This window comes from Kogia breviceps, chromosome 9, assembly GCF_026419965.1.
Source record: "Kogia breviceps isolate mKogBre1 chromosome 9, mKogBre1 haplotype 1, whole genome shotgun sequence".
NCBI classification, from domain to species: domain Eukaryota; kingdom Metazoa; phylum Chordata; class Mammalia; order Artiodactyla; family Physeteridae; genus Kogia; species Kogia breviceps.
Window position 1 is genome coordinate 55178402 of NC_081318.1, and position 18003 is coordinate 55196404.

The window sequence follows — 18003 nt, forward strand, 5'->3', positions numbered from 1 at the left end:
TGATGGCCATTCAGACTATTGTGAGGTGATACCTTTTTGTAGTTTAAATTTGCATGTCCCTAATAATTCTTGATGTTGAACATTTTTTCATGTCCTTTAAAAAAAAACGCTGTGAGGATATTTACCTCTTGAAATTGTCTTCTCCAGATTTTCTACTGTTTTGCATATTAATGTCCATTCCTGATCACAGGATATTTTTTTGAGGGCAGGTGTCATTTACAGCCCTGCAGTCCTTGTGAATATTAAGTGACTAATAGCACTGGGATTAAAGCTGCTGTTGCGGGAATTGGCCACAAGGCGGCAGATTTCTACATTCCCAGCTTTGGTTACAAGGGCAGGAGAGCCATCCTGGAAGTTGTGTTCCTGGGTTGCAAATTGTAGTGGAATGTTCCAGGACAAACTCCCAAAAGCTTATGTCTCCTACTTATGTTTGTTTATTAAATTTATTTTATGTTTTTTATTGGAGTAAATTTTATTAGAGTATTGTGATTCTCTGGGCGTACCGATTCTGATCAATTTTTCATACATATATCTGTTCATCTTTGTATCCTGTTACCATGTAAGTTATTACAGAGTGTTGATTAGACCTCCCTTGGTACTTGGTAGCTGTTTGGTGATTATATAACTTATATGTATTAGTGATTATATAATTCATATATTTTATATGTTATATGTTTATATACATATAACATGTATTAATTAGTATACGTAAAAGCCATAATCCTAATTTATCCATCCTCCCACCTTTCATTTTGGTTAACCATTCGTTTGTTTTATACGTTTCTGAGTGTCTTTTCCTTTGGAAATATGTTCATTGGTAGGAAACTTAAGAACACATCTATAAATTATATCATAGGATATATATCATAAACTTTTGACTTACTTAATATGATTATTTCTAGACTCGCATGTAGTCATGAAAACTGCGTTGTTCATTATTTTCGAAAGCTAATCTTCCATTAGGTACATGTAACACTTCTTTGTCCATTCATCTGTTGATTGACATTTTGGCTGCTTCCATGTCTTGGCTATTATGAATATTGCTGCAGTACAACTTTGTCAGTCTGTGTCTTCTTGATTTGGCTCTTAGGTGGTAGGCCCAGTGGTGAGAGTGCTGGATCGAATGCCATCTGGATTTTTACTTTTAAATGCAGCTCCTTTCTGTTCTCATTACTGGCTCTTACCATTTTACATCTCACCAGCAGCTAGAGAGTACACAGTTCTCTAAAACACCTTCAGCATTTATTGTTTGTAGACATTTTGCCAATGGTCATTCAACTGATGTGAGTTGAAACCTTTTTGATGATTAGATTTGCATGAGTCTAATAATTCCTGATGTTGAGCTTTTATCCATTTCTCTTTTTTAAAAAAAAAAAGTATCTAAAACTTACCTCTTCATACTATCTTTTTGAAAAATTTGCTAGTTGTGAATTTTTTTGGCCATTCCTTAACTCAGGACATTTATTGAGGGCTGGTGTGATTTACAGGCCTGAGTCCTTGCGAATGTTTTTTTGTTTTTTTGGTTTTTTTTTTTGCGATACGCAGGCCTCTCACTGTTGTGGCCTCTCCCGTTGTGGAGCACAGGCTCCAGACACGCAGGCTCAGTGACCATGGCTCATGGGCCCAGCCGCTCCGCAGCATGTGGGATCTTCCTGTACCGGGGCACGAACCCTTGTCCCCTGCACTGGCAGGCGGACTCTCAACGATTGCGCCACCAGGGAAGCCCTTTGTGAATATTAAGTGACCGTTAGCTGTGGGTTTAAAGCTGCTCTTCCAGGAAACAGCAACAAGGCAGCAGCATTTCTCCATTTCCAGCTCTGGGTTTTGGGGCAACAGAGCCTTCCTGGAAATCGTGTTAGTAGGCTGCAAGGTAGAGTGGAATGTGGCAGGGCAAACCCCCAAGAGCTTATATGTCCTTACTTCTTCTTGCTTTTTAAATTTAATTTTTATTTATTATCAGAGCATATTTGATAAAAATATTGTTTGTTTTAGGTGTACAGAATCTGATTCATTATATCTATGTATCTAACTATTCATCTTTGGATCCTTTCCCGTGTAGGTTATTACAGGGTGCTGAGTAGACCTCTCTTGGTATTGCATAGGTATTTTGTGATATATATTTCATATGTATTAATGCATGTCTGTTAACCTCCATATCCTAATTCATCCATTCCTTACACTTTTCCATTTGGTTGAACATGATTTTGTTTTCTTAATCTATGTGTGTCCTTCTCTTGGAAATAATTTCATGGGTATTAATTTTTAGGTAACACCTATAAGTGATATTATTAGATATCTGTTTTTCGGTTTCCTCCCTACTTCAAATTGGGTGTTTATCTCTAGGTCCTTCTATGGTGGTGCAAACGGCACTGTTTCATTCTTTTCCGTGGCTAATATTCCATGTGTACATGGACCACTTCTTCGTTGTGCATTTTTCTGTTGATGGACATTTTGGTTTCTTCCAAGTCTTGGCTGTGGTACATGTTGCTGAAGTGAAGGGTTTTCAGCCTGTGTCTTCTTTATTCTTGTCTACTCAAATGATAGGCCCATCAGTGGGCCTACCCAATCACATGGTAGCTCAATTTTTACCTTTAAACGCAGCTCTATTATGTTCTCACTACTAACTGTTATCAGTTTACATCCCTCCAGAAGGTAGAGTGTACACAGTTCACTAAAACCCCTTCAGCATTTATTCTTTGTAGACTTTTTCCTGAAGATAATTCTGATGGCTGTGAGGTGAACGTTTTTGTAGACTGGATATGCATGGCTATATTTATTCTTGATTTTCAGAATTTTTTCATACCCTCTTTTTTTTAAACAAAAAAGAAGAAAATGACAAATGGGGCATTAAATATGCCTCTTGAAACTGTGTTCTTCAAATGTGGACGTCTTTTGATTTCTTGGTTGATTTACAACCCCAGGCTTTTTTTTTGAGGGCAGGTGTAATTTACAGGCCTGCAATTAGTGTGAATATTTAGTGACCATTAGCACTGGGTATAAAACTGCTGTTGTGGGAAACGGCCACAAGGTGACAGCATTGCTCCATTCCCAAATCTGGTTACTAGGGCAGCAGAGCCTCAATGGAAGTCCTGTTCCAAGGTTGTAAATTAGAATGGAATGTACCAGGAGAAACCCTCATAAGTTTATGTCACATTACTTCTTGTTGGTTGCTTTAACTTTTTTAATCAGGGTAATGATTAGAATATTGTTTGTCCTAGGTGTACACAATCTGGTTCATTTGTATAATATATATTCATGTACAGATCCTCTTCCCATGTAAATTATTTCAGTGTTCCATGCACCTCTCTTGCTTTATGGTCGGTCTTTTTGATATATGTATTTAACATGTATTTGTACACAAATGGTAACCCTAGTCTTAAGTTATCCATTCCCCCAATCTTTCATTTTAGATAAGCATAGTTTGTTTTCTAAGTCTGTGAGTGTTTTTTCTCTGTGGAAATATGTTCATATGTGTCCGTTGTTAAATAACGCCTATAAGTGATATTATAAGATAGTCTTTGCTTTCCGACTTACCTCATGTTCTGTGATTTTCTCTAGGCTCATCTATGGTGCCTCAAAGGGCAGTGTTTCATTGTTTTCCATGGCTAATATTCCACTATATTCATGGACCAGTTCTTCTTATCCATCCATCTGTTAATGGACATTTTGCTCCTTCCGTGTCTTGGATATTGTTAAAATTCCTGCACTGCAGCTGTTGCAGCCTGTATCTTCTTGACTCTGGTCTTCTGAGGTGAGAGGCTCAGTGGAGCCTCTGGCTCCTCTGGCTCCACAGCAGGCTCTCAGTGGAGGCTGCTGGATGGAATGGTGGATCAATTTTTATTTTTATCTTTATTTATTTATTTATTTTTTGTGGTACGCGGGCCTCTCACTGTTGTGGCCTCTCCCGTTGCGGAGTACAGGCTCCAGACGCACAGGCTCAGCGGCCATGGCTCACGGGCCCAGCCGCTCTGCGGCATGTGGGATCTTCCCAGACCGGGGCACGAACCCATATCCCCTGCATCGGCAGGCAGATTCTCAACCACTGCGCCACCAGGGAAGCCCTCAATTTTTATTTTTAAACGCAGCTCCTTTCTGTTCTCAGTGTTTGCTGTTACCACTTTACATCTCACAAGCAGCTAGAGGGTACGGAGTTCTCTAAAACACTTTCAGCATTTATTATTTGTAGACTTTTTTGCTGATGATCATTCTGACGGCTCTGAGGTGAACGTTTTTGTAGACTGGATTTGCATGGCTTTATGAATTCCTGATGTTGAGTATTTTATCATGCCCTTTTTTTAACAAAAAAAGAAAGAAAAAAAGAGAAGACAAAATGTGCATAAAATATGCCTCTTGAAATTGTCCTTTCGAAATTTGCACGTGTTTTTGAGTTTTTTGCTCAATTTATGACCCGAGAATTTGTTATGAGGGCAGGTGTCATTTACAGGTCTGAAATTGTTGAATATCAAGTGACCATTAGCTCTGGGTTTAAATCTGCTGTTTTGAGCAATGTCCAAGAGGTGGCAGGAGTTCTCCTTTACCAAGTCTTGTGACTAGGGCAACAGAGCCGCAATGGAAGTCGTGTTCTAGATGGTAAATTAGAATGGAATGTGCCAGAAAAAAATACCCTTAAGTGTATATCTCACTACTTCTTGTTCGTTTTTTAATTTAATATTTATTTTTTATCACAGAACATTTGATTACAGTGTTTGGCTTATTCTACGTTTGCAAGATATGGTTCTTTTACACATATACATATATCTGTTTTTATTTGAATCCTTTTTCCATGTAGGTTATGACACAATGTTGAGTAGTCTTCTCTTGGTATTCCGTAGATCTTTGGTGATTATATATTTCACCTGTGTTTGTATATCTCTGTGAAACACAATATCCTAATGTATACAATCCTCACACATTTCCATTGGTGAACCATAAGTTTGTTTAATGAATCTGTGATTGCCTTTCTCTGTGGAAATATTATCACTGGTGTCAACTCTAGGTAACACCTATAAGTTATATCATAGGACATGTGTCTTTCAATTTGTGACTTACTACAAGTTGCGTGATTACTTCTAGACTCATCTATAGTGCTGCAAATGGCATTGTGCCATTTTTTCCTTGGCTAATATTCCACCTGTACATGTACCAGTTCTTCTTTGTCCACTCATCTGTTGATGGACTTTTTGGTTTCCTCCATGTCTTGGCTGTTGTAATACTGCTGCAATGCAGATTTGCCTGCCTATGTGTTTCCAATTCTGTCTTCTTAGGTAATAGGCCCAGGAGTGGGTCTGCTGGATCATCTCGTAGCTCAATGTTTACCTTGTAAAGGCGCCTCCATTCTGTTCTCATTAGTGGCTCTTACCAGGTTAAGTCCCACTTAACGTTGAGGGTATGCACTTCTCCACAGCCCCTTCAGCATTTATTGTTTGCAGTTTTGTTGCTGATGGTTCTTCTGACTGGTGTGAACTGATACCTCTTTGTGGTTGGATTTGCATGCGTCTCATAATCCCTTGAAATTGAGCTTTCAGGCATATCCTTGTTTTCTTCAAACTGTGAGTACAGCTTACCTCTTCAAATACTTTTCTTGAAGTATGTGTCACATTTTGAAATATTTTGGCCAATACCTCCCTCAAGACATGTTGAGGGCAGGTTTCATGTACAGCCCTCCACTACTTGTGCATATGAAGTGACCATTAACACAGGTTTGCAAGCTGCTGTTGCAGGTAACGGCCAGAGGGCGGCAGCATTTCTGCGTCCCCACTCTGGTAACTAGTGAAACAGACCTTCCTGCCAGTGGTGTTCCTTGGTTATCAATTAGAGAAAAATGTGCCTGGATAAACCCCCCAAAGCTGAAGTCTCCTTACTTATGTCTGTTTTTTAAATTGAATTTATATTTTTTATTGGAGTAATATTCCATTGTGTACATGGACCACTTCTTCTTTGTGCATTCCTCTGTTGATGGACATTTTCGTTGCTTCCAAGTGTTGGCTGTGGTAAATATTGCTGGAGTGCAGGATTGTCAGCCTGTGTCTTTTTGACACAGGCGATAGGCCCAACAATTGTTATGCTTGTTTTAATGGTAACTCAATGTTTACCTTATCAAAGCACCTCCATTGTGTTTTCATCTGCGGCTCTTACCATGTGCCACGTAGAACCAGGGGTACGCATTTCTTCACAACCCTTCAGCATTTATTGTTTGCAGAATTTTGGCTGATGGCCATTCTGACAGGTGTGAGCTGATGGGTTTTTATAATTTTTATTTGCATGTCTTTAATAATTCCTAATTTTCAGCATTTTTCCACACCTTTTTTTATTCTGTTAAACAAAAATGGAAGAAACTGTGAGTACAATAAACCTCTTGAAATTGTCTTCTTGGAAGGTTGCCCTCTTTTGAATTTTTTGGTCGATTTTCGACCCCAAAGTTTTTTTTGGAGGGCACGTGTGATTTACAGGCCTGCAATGTGTGTGAATATTTAGTGACCATTAGCAATGAGTTTAAAGCTGCTGTTTTGAGAAACGGCTACAAGGCATCAGCACTACTACATTCCCACATCTGGTTACTAGGGCAGCAGAGCCCTTCTGGATTTGGTGTTCTCAGGTTGTAAATTAGAATGAAATGTGCCAGGAAAAAAACCCAGAAGTTTATGCCACATTATTTCTTGTTTGCTGTTTTAATTTTTTTAATCCAGGTAATGATTAGAATATTGTTTGTCCTAGGTGTACACAATCTGGTTCATTTGTACGTTATATATATATATATATATATATATATATATATATATATATATATATATATATTCTTGTACAGATCCTCTTCCCATGTAAATTATTGCAGAGTGATCCGGTGAGCTCCCTTGCTATATGGTCGGTCTGTTTGATATATGTATTTAATATGTATTTGTACACATATAGTGACCCTAATCTTAATTTATCCAATTCCCCCCACCTTTCATTTTACATAAGATTAGTTTGTTTTCTAAGTCTGTGAGTGTGTTTTTTTGTGGAAATATGTTTACTTGTGTCAATTGTTAGATAACGCCTATAAGTGATGTCATACGATATGTCTTTTGCTTTCCGACTTACGTCATGTTCTGTGTTTATCTCTATGCTTATCTATGGTGCCTCAAAGAGCAGTGTTACATTGTTTTCCATGGCTAATATTCCACTGTGTACCTGGACCAGTTCTTATCCATTCATCTGTTGATGGACATTTTGGTTGCTTCCGTGTCTTGTCGATTGTGAATAATCGGGCAGTGCAGCTGTTGCAGCCCGTGTCTTCTCGACTCTGGTCTTCTCAGGTGAGAGGCTGAGCAGTGTGCCGGCTGGATGGAATGGTCGCTCAGTTTTCACTTTTAATCGCAGCTCCTTTCGGTTCTCATTATTGGCTGTTACCACTTTACATCTCACCAGCAGCTAGAGGGTACAGAATTCTCTTAAACCCCTTCAGCATTTATTGTTTGTAGACTATTTGCTGATGGCAGTTGACTTGTGTGAGTTGAAACCTTTTTGTAGGTTAGATGCGACTAATAATCCCTGATGTTGTGCTTTTATCCATTTTCTTTTTTTTTGAAAAAGAGTGACTAAAACTTACCTCTTCATACTACCTCTTTGAAATATTTGCCTGCTTTGAATTTTTTGGGCCATTGCTTGCTCAGGACATTTTTTGAGGGCAGGTGTCTTTTAGAGCCCTGAGTCCTTGTGAATGCTAAGTGACCCATAGCTATGTGTTTAAAGCCGCTCTTACGGGAAAAGCCCACAAGGCGGCAGCATTTCCCCATTTCCAACTCTGCGTTTTTCTGCAACAGAGCGTTCCTGGAAATTGTGTTAGTAGGCTGCAGATTAGAGTTCAGTGTGCCAGGGAAAACCCCCAAGAGCTTATATCTCCTTACTTTCTGTGTGTTTTTTGAAATTTAATTGTTACTTATTATCAGAGCAAATTTGATAAAAAATGTTGTGTGTGTTCTAGGTGTACAGAATCAGGTTCATTATATCTATATTGTGATCTATTCATCTTTGGATCCTTTCCCTTGTAGGTTATTACTGAGTGTTGAGTAAACCTGTCTTGATGTTCCTTAGGTATTCTGTGATTAAATATTACATATGTATCAGTACATGTCTATTAAGCCCCATATCCAAATTCATACATTCCTTACACCATTCCATTTGGTTAAACATAAGTTCCTTTTCTGAATCTATGCGCGGCCTTTCCTTGGAAATGATTTCATGGGTATCAAATTTTAGGGAACAACTATAAATGATGTAATAGGATATCTTTCTTTTGCTTTCTTTGCTACTTCATTTTGGGTGATTATCTCTAGATCCTTCTATGGTGGTGCCAACGGCACTCTTCCATGCTTTTCCGTGGCTAATATTCCATTGTGTACATGGACCCCTTCTTCTTGGTGCATTGTTCTGTGGATGGACATTTTGGTTTCGTCCAAGCCTTGCCTACGGTACACGTTGCTGCAGTGCAGGATGGCCAGCCTGTGTCTTTTTGATTTTGTGCTACTAAGGTGATAGGCCCATTAGTGGGCCTATCCGATCATATGGTAGCTCAATTTGTACCCTTAAACGCACCTCCATTCGGTTCACACTACTGGCTGTTACCGGGTTACATCCCACGAGCAGCTAGAGGGTACAGAGTTCTCTAAAACCCCTTCAGCATTTACTCTTTGTAGACTTTGTTGCTGATGATCATTCTGACGGCTGAGGGTGAAGGTTTCTGTAGACTGGATTGGCATGGCTTTATTAATTCCTGATGTTGAACATTTTTCCATGCCCTTTTATTTCACACAAGAAAAAGAAAGAAAGAGAAGACAAAGTGTGCATAAAATATGCCTCTTGAAATTGTCATTTTGAAAGGGGCACGTCTTTTGAGTTTTTTCCTCGATTAACGACCCAAGGATTTGTTTTGAAGGCAGGTGTCCTTTACAGGCCTGCAATTATGAGGAACATCAAGTGACCATCACCGCCGGGTTAAAAGCTGCTGTTTTGAGAAAAAGCCACAAGGCGGCAGCAGTTCTCCTTTACCAAATATGATTACGAAGGCAACAGAGCCTCCATGGAAGTCGTGTTCTAGGTTGTAAATTAGAATGGAGTGTGCCAGGAGAAAGCCCCTTAGGTTTGTGTCTCACTACTCCTTGCTGGTTTTTTAATTTAATTTTTCTTTTTTATCACAGCAAGTTTGATAACAATGTTTTGCTTGTTGTGGGTGTGAAAGGTGTGGCTCTTTTACACAGAAACATACATCTATTATTCTTTGGATCCTTCTCCCATGTAGCCTATGACACAATGTTGAGTACTCTTCCCTTGGTATTCCATAGGGTTTTGGTGATTATACCTTTCACCTGTGTTTGTATAGCTCGGTTAAACCCGATTTGTGGATGTATACAACCCTCACACCTTTCCATTGGTGAACCACAAGTCTGTCTATTGAATCTGTGATTGCGTTTTTCTGTGGAAATATCTTCAGTGATATCAATTTGTAGGTAACACCTACAAGTGCTATCATAGGATATGTGTCTTTTGCTTTCTGACTTACTGCAAGTTCCGTGTTTAACTCTAGCCTCACCTGTGGTGCTGCTAATGCCATTGTTTCATGTTTTTCCTTGGCCAATATTCTATCTGTACATGTCCCAGTTCTTCTTTGTCCAGTCATATGGTGATGGACTTTTTGGGTGCTTCCATGTCTTCGCTGTTGCAATACTGCTGCAGTGCAGATTTGCCTCCCCGTGTCTTTCCAATTGTGTCTTCTTAGGTTACAGGTCCAGGAGTGGGCCTGCTGGATCATCTCGTCCTTCAATGTTTACCTTGTAAAGGCACCTCCATTCTGTTCTCATTAGTGGCTCTTACCAGGTTAAGTGCCACTTTAGGTTGAGGGTATGCACTTCTCCACAAGCCCTTCAGCATTTATTGCTTGTAGTTTTGTTGCTGATGGTTCCTCTGAGTGGTGTGAGCTGATACGTTTTTGTGGTTGGACTTGCATGCGTCTCCGAAACCGTTGAAGTTGAGCTTTTAGGGATGTCCTTTTTTTCTTCAAACTGCGTGTACAGCTTACCTCATCAAATTCTTTTCTTGAAATATGTGTCACATTTTGAAATATTTTGGCCAATACCTCTCTCAAGACATGTTGAGGGCAGGTTTCATTTCGAGCCCCCCACTACTTGTTCATATGAAGTGACCATTAGCACAGGTTTGCAAGCTGCTGTTGCAGGTAGCGGTGAGAGGGCGGCAGCATTTCTGCGTCTCCACTCTGGTAACTAGTGAAACAGACCTTCCTGCCAGTGGCGTTCCTCGGTTCTAAATTACAGTGGAATGTGTCTGGGGAAATCCCCCAAGGCTGATGTCTCCTTACTTACATTTGGTTTTAAAATCGAATTTATATTTTTCATCGCAGTACTATTCCATTGTGTACATGGACCACTTCTTCTTTGTGCATTGTTCTGTGGATGGACATTTTGGTTTCGTCCAAGCCTTGCCTACGGTACATGTTGATGCAGTGCAGGATGGCCAGCCTGTGTCTTTTTGATTTTGTGCTACTAAGGGGTTAGGCCCATTAGTGGGCCTATCCGATCACATGGTAGCTCAATTTGTACCTTTAAACGCACCTCCATTCTGTTCACACTACTTGCTGTTACCGGGTTACATCCCACGAGCAGCTAGAGGGTACAGAGTTCTCTAAAACCCCTTCAGCATTTACTCTTTGTAGACTTTGTTGCTGATGGTCATTCTGACGGCTGTGGGTGAACGTTTCTGTAGACTGGATTGGCATGGCTTTATTCATTCCTGATGTGGAGCATTTTTCCATGCCCTTTTATTTCACACAAGAAAAAAATAAAGAGAAGACAAAGTGTGCATAAATTATGCCTTTTGAAATTGTCGTTTTGAAAGGTGCAACTCTTTTGAGATTTTTCCTCGATTCACGACCCAAGGATTTGTTTTGGGGGCAGGTGCCCTTTACAGGCCTGCAATTATGTGGAACATCAAGTGACCATCAGCGCCGGGTTAAAAGCTGCTGTTTTGAGAAACGGCCACAAGGCGGCAGCAGTTCTCCTTTACCAAATCAGCTTACTGAGGCAACAGAGCCTCCATGGAAGTCGTGTTCTAGGTTGTAAATTAGAATGGAGTGTGCCAGGAGAAAGCCCCTTAGTTTTGTGTCTCACTACTTCTCGCTGGTTTTTTAATTTAATTTTTCTTTTTTATCACAGCAACTGGTTTAATAGAAGGAGCACATATGAACAAAGGGATGGGCCACAAATTCCTCAAGCATATAGAAAGAACTAAACAACTACTTTTTGTTGTAAGTCATATGCATATCAATGTAATGTTTAAATGAATATGAGAACCAGTGAATTTAGTTTTCCTAGATATTTTTTATAATAATAACATTTAAAGATAAAGTAGCAGCATATATTATTCCACTAAATCTATTTAGATAGGGGTCAGATACAGTTAGTAATCTTTATTTATAATATAGGGATGGAAGTGGCATTGTTTACTATGTCAGATGAAAGTTTGGCCATACTTGTCAGCTTTAATTCATTAAGATTTTCAATATACTACTAAATTATATAGGATCAATTTCCTACTTCATTTCTGGTGTTGAGTTATATATGAGGTTGTCTATATTGGTATAAATGGTTTAATCTGTACTAGTTTCTCATTAATGATTGTGGTTTTATCAGAATAATTATAATTATTTTAAAACATCAATTTCTCTGATTTCAAATTACTAAATTACCAGTATAGATTGAGAAATTATTTTTAGCTTGAGTGAGTAAAACATTTCAAAACAGAATTGTACAGCTGTTGTTCTTATGTTAAAAGCAATCTCCCCCCCCCTTTTTTTTTAGGTTGATGTTTCTGGATTTCAGCTTTCTTCCCAAACTCAATACAGAACTGCCTTTGAAACCATACTACTGCTTTCAAAAGTAGGTTTTCTGTTTTATATCTGGTCTAATACGTAGGCACATAGGACTGTATGGAATAACGTATGATAATTCGAATAAATATATAGTCTGCCTCTACTTTTGCGGTACGCAGCCCTCTCACTGCTGTGGCTTCTCCTGTTGCGGAGCACAGGCTCCGGACGTGCAGGCCCAGTGGCCATGGCTCACGGGACCAGCCGCTCTGTGGCATGTGGGATCCTCCCAAACCAGGGCACGAACCCGTGTCCCCTGCATTGGCAGGTGGACTCCCAACCACTGCGCCACCGGGGAAGCCCCTGACTCTACTTTTTAAAGCTTTGATGTCAATTAAAGAATTATCTAAACTTTCTGTCTCCAGTTTTGTGATATTCACCTGCTCCTCAAACTGTTGTAATCAATAAAACCTTCCTTGATTCCAAATCCCTGTTACATACTTCTCAGACTGTATCTTGCTTAACTTTTATTCCTACTTCTTAGACTATTTACTGAGAAATAGTCTAAGAACCTACTTTTTAGGTTCTCTGATACTCAGATATTTTGGTTATGTTTTAGATCAGCTACCAATTGGACATCTTTGATTGGATGTCCCATTAACTTCTCAAATTTAATATGTATAGAACTGAACTCTTTTTTTTTTTTTTTTTAATTCTCCAGCTTCCCCCAGAACTTTACTGAATATGTAAGCCAGAAACCTGGGTGGTAGTGATTCTTTCTTACCACCTGTATCAAGCCCTGACAGTTTTATATCCTAAATTTCTCTGAAATGCAGCTACTTATCTTCACCCACACTGTTATAATCATCAACCCCTCTTACTAGAATGTTTTAAGTCCCTCCAGCTTATCTCCCTGCTTCCAGTCTTAGTTCTCTCCAGGCCATGTTTTATATGACAGCTAGAGTGATCTTTGTTAAAGAACCAAGCAGATGTTTGTTCCCTGCTTAAAACACTTCAATGGTCTCCCATCGCTGTTAGGTTAAAGTCTAACATGAACATGGTTTATGAGGTCTGGCAAAGTTGGGTTCTTACCAAGCACTGTATCTCTATTGTTCTCCTCCCTCCCCCCACCCCTGGCCACACCCCATAAATTCTGTATCCAGCCAATGATTTCTCTCTAACACAACATGATGTTGTTTATCTTCAGGACTTTTATATCCTATTTCATTTGCTACTTTTTGCCTGTTATTGATAACACTGCTGTGAACATTTGTGTACAGGTTTTTGTGTGGATATGTTTTCATTTCTCGGGTATATACCTAGGAGTGGGATTGCTGGATAATATAGTTATTCTATGTTTAACATTTTGGGGAACTGCCAAACTGTTTTCCAGAGTGACTGCAGCATTACACCATTTTACAATCTTACTACCAATGTATGAAGGTTCCAATTTTTCCACATTAATGTCAACACTCATTATTGTCTTTTTATTTTAGCCTTCCTAGTAGGGATGAAGTGGTATTTCATTGTGCTTGTGATTTGCATTTCTTTAATGAGAAATGATGTTGAGAAATGTGACTAATGATGTTGAGCATCTTTTTATGTGCTCATAGCCATTTGTATGTCTTTGGAGAAATGTCTATTCACATTCTTTGCCCATTTTTAAAATGGGTTGTCTTTTAATTCTTGAGTTGTAGGAGATCTTTGTAATTTAGATACAGATCCCTTATCAGATATATGATTTGCAAATATTTTCTCCTATTTCAGTTGTCTTTTCACTTTCTTTAGGTTGTCTTTTGAAGTACGGAATTTTAAATTTTAATGAAGTCCCCTTTGTCTATTTTTTCTTTTGCTCATGCTTTTAGTGTCAGATATATGAAACCACTGCCTAATCCATAGTCACAAAAATTTACTTCTAAGCATACTTAACTTTTTCCAAGAATAATGCAGGTATAGCATTAAGCTGTCACTATCTAGTTCTGAATTTTATTTATGTGCTTCACTATCTAGTTCTGAATTTTATTTATGTGCTTACTAGACATCCAGATATCTGTATTTGGCTCTAGGCACAAAATCACAACTGTCTCTAGGATGTCATGTGAGTTAAAATGTACTAACACATGACTTAACTAGTAAGCATTTTCTGCATTTCCTTTGTTAATTAGTTTTGTGGTTAGTGGGACTTACTGCATTTCAGAGGTGAGAATGGGCCCTAGATTACCCAGGCCTATAAAGTAAATAAAGACATTACCAAATAGGTCATCTGTATAGATATTTTAATAAAATTATTTGGTTTTTCTCTTTGATTTAAAGGAATTGGAGTTGTACAGAGAGGAACTTCAGACAAAACCTGCGCTCCTGGCAGTTAATAAAATGGACTTGCCAGATGCCCAAGATAAATTCCATGTACTGATGAACCAACTCCAGAATCCTAAAGGTAAACCCATTCATTCATTTAGTGCCAATTTAATGAATACCTGCTATTTGCAGAGAGTGCTAGGTACTATAATCAGTGGAAGAGAAAACTGAAAGTTGCTACTCTTAAAAAAAAAGTATGTTTGAAGAAAGAACACATACCATATGAAACTTCTAAATAACACTGTAAAAAATAATATCCCATTTCAGAATGTGTGATATGGACAATAAGTTAGAGGAGACAGAAGGAAAGAAAGATTAATCTGAGCTGAAAATGTCAGGCATCATCAAGAACTAAAAGTTAAAGTGGACTCTTAAAGAGTTAATGGGATTTGGATCAGAAGAGAATAAAGTCAGCATCTACCTGTGAAGTCTGTTAACATATTTCACCAGTTCTAGAACTTCATTCCCCTAGTACATCATGAATTTTAAAACAGAGCTAGTAGTTCTAAAAAGAGGTATGTATCTTTGCAGTGCCAGGTCTGTAGATCTCTGAAGAACTTGAGTCACTATGTATGTGTGGTACAGAATAATAGATGCTGTTACTCCAAAAGGATTTGTTTGAAATTTGTTCCTAAATGGACCATTATGTGTAAAGAAATTTAAAGGGATTCTCCATAGTTTTGAGTATAGACCTTTGCAGAACACTCTCTATCCTACAGTGATGATGCTTTCATTTTTCTGAGTCTAGTAGAGGACCTTTTGCACAAATGAGGAAAGTAGGGTGGAAGGTAAGTAGTTAACATGTTTTTAAATAGACCTAATCTCTCTTATTATCCTTGGGATAAAAATTGGGGAAACTAAATTAGAATGTACTAGGACTATCAGGCAGCACCAGAATATCCTCTCTCCCCTCTCAAAATCTACCCCCCACCCCATATAATTTACATATTGGGCTGTCCTTGAGTTAATAAGTTACTTTGGGATATAAATATTCTCTGGAATGTTTATAAATAAACCTTTATTCTCTAATGTCGTTTGCTTTATTAGGTCATTAGATCTATTTGCTGGCTGATCTTGCAGAAAAGGGAATTTTCAGAGGAGGTACCAGAAGGGAGGGTAATTCAGGAGTTTGTGGCTATTTTGGACCATCATAAAACAATGTAGTCCCCTCAGTGATAATTCCCAAGTTAGCCTCTCAGACTTCCTTGGGGGTAAATGAATCTCAGAATCCAAGCTCTGTGTTGGTTTGGCTAACCTCTTTTAGGCAGCCTTTCCAGTTCATGTCAGTGTTGATCCATCCCATCAGTATGGCATCCCTACTTCTGTTGCCTTGGTGGCAGGGAAGAAGGAAAAGTTATATAATCGCTGTCAGCCCCTGTGGGGAGATAGATTGGATTCATCTAAAATGATGAATAGAACTCCTTGAACTCTTTTCAATTTTAGTATGGCTCATAGCACCAGTGATGATAAGCCATTAGGACAATTAAAGGCCACCTGTGTGCTGAAGCAAGCTAGAATATCCCAAATCACAAATGATGTTATGTTATAGGAAAGTTCTTTCAGAAAATCTATGTTGTCTTACTTTATTGAACTGCCCCCAAAACAAAATTTATTGCTTCTTTAAGTAAATCATCTTCTGTGATTCATCTTTTACTTAAACTTAATTTTGTTTAAAATATATTCATGCAACAAATACTTATTAAGTACCTGTCATGTGCCAAGAACCTTACCATTGTCACTAGTAAAAACCAAAGGTTCTGAGACCTTATTAGAAAGAGAAGGAAAAAAGAAATTTAAAATGCTTAGTTTTCGGTTCACTGGTTCACAAATCAAACCTCTAGCATAGTTTTGACTTACTTTCAAAGACAGTGAAAATCAGCATAGTTTTGTGTTTTATGTTTCAGATTTTTTGCATTTATTTGAAAAAAACATGATTCCAGAGAGGACCGTGGAGTTCCAACACATCATCCCCATCTCTGCAGTTACTGGGGAAGGAATTGATGAACTAAAGGACTGTATAAGGAAATCTCTGGATGAACACACCAACCAGGAAAATGATGCATATCATAAGAAGCAGTTGCTTAATTTACGTATTTCTAATACAATATCTTATAGTGAGCTACCATCAAAGAATGCTGTTACTAGTGCCAGAATAGATATAACTTAAATCTGTTAAAAGTGATATTGAAATTGCATTCATTTGGAAGCTTTTCCACAGACATATTTTTTAGAAGGTTAGTTGTTACTAACCTGGTGTATATGCCATCATTCAAGAACCATACTTTTTAAAGATGTTTTGTACTTAAGTCTATCAACAGTAAAAAAAAGTAACTGAGGGTTAAAAATGACAGTTTATAATTTTATGGCCAATTCACCTATAATAAAAATCTTATAGTATTCCTGTACATATGTCTCTAGTGAGATCATTTTTTTAATTATATAAAGGATTCCTTATGAGCAACTAGGTTTTGTTTGTTTGTCTTTAAGTCTGTCATTACCTGGTTCTACTAAATATATAATAGTTCTCTTTTTTTGGAAAACCTCAAACCCTAAATTTGAACATATTCAGTGATAATAAAGACCATTGATAATCAGTAGATAAATCTTAGTGATTTCAGCTTTTGGAAATTTTTCTTAAGTATAAGAGTATTTTTTTCTTGCTTTGGACGCACTGATGTATGTCTCATTTTATTGTGTCCTAGTCTGTTTCACTGTCTACTTTCATATTTTAGTAAGGAGAGTTAATAGGAAGTACAATATTAAACAGTATTATCCATCATCAGTATATTCTCAGGAGATTATAATTTCTAAATTTCTGCCTGACTTTCAAAAATACCATATTATACATTTTCTCTTAATGCATCTTATTATAAAATATACATGTTAACTGTAAAATAAAATAAAATTTAAACAGTGCAAAAGCATATAGAGTTCCCATCTTTCTGCATCAGGCTCTCCAGTTCTCAGAGAAAACCACGTGTTCTTGCAGAATTTTTTAATGCATATATCTTTCTGCCTAAATGAGTTCATCATATAAGACTTTCCAAGGTTTTTTGGCTTTTACAAAATAGTAGCAAGTTAATGAGCTTCTAAAAACTATTCTTCAGTGCTACTTTTAAACTATTAGGAATTGTTTTGGAATTTAAGGCTAAGTGAAGCCTTAACATGTGGCTATAAGTATTAACTAAAAATGGCACTATCATTCTACTTAAATTTCTTCTGATATGACAATGTGAGTGACTTCTTACAAGTGTTATTTCACTTTTATTTGTTCTGTTTTCTATTCCCCACTCCCACCTCCCATCCCAGTCCCCAGCACTGGCTTTTCTTGTGTTTCTTTTCATTGCATGGCTATTTATTGAGTGTCTCCCCTGTGCCAGGCACTGTGCGAGGCTCTGCATGTACAGTGTTAAGGAGAATAGACAGGACCTGCTGCCCTCATGGATCTCACGTTCAACATCAGAAGCTGCAGAGGATTAGAGCACTTTACAGCAAAGGAGTAGGAGTGAGGAAAGCGTTTGGAATTTGAACATCTTTACTGATCATAGTGACCATGTTTCATATTGGGTATGTTTTACATTTATAACTTGAGTGTCATTTTTCTCTTTTTCACTTCTATTATTTCCTAAGTATGAACAAGTAGCAGTGTGATGACAGTTTGATCAGGTGAATTTCTGAACTTCTGACACCATAATCTTATTTTTTGCTGTGGCAAAGGATAGTAGATGTGTGTTGAGGACTAAGACGAATTGTAGCTTATTTGTTGTGTCTGTATTGCCCAGGTTACT

The 18003-nt window shown here is 38.0% G+C and overlaps 1 long non-coding RNA gene across 1 annotated transcript; it reads left to right on the plus strand.

Annotated features, from left to right (window-relative positions):
• Positions 1–11213: 11213 nt before the first annotated feature.
• LOC131763059 (uncharacterized) lies at positions 11214–16487 on the plus strand. Its single transcript, XR_010842214.1, has 4 exons — positions 11214–11296; positions 11850–11927; positions 14171–14294; positions 16120–16487. It is a non-coding gene; the product is annotated as an uncharacterized lncRNA (long non-coding RNA).
• The last annotated feature ends 1516 nt before the right edge of the window (positions 16488–18003 follow it).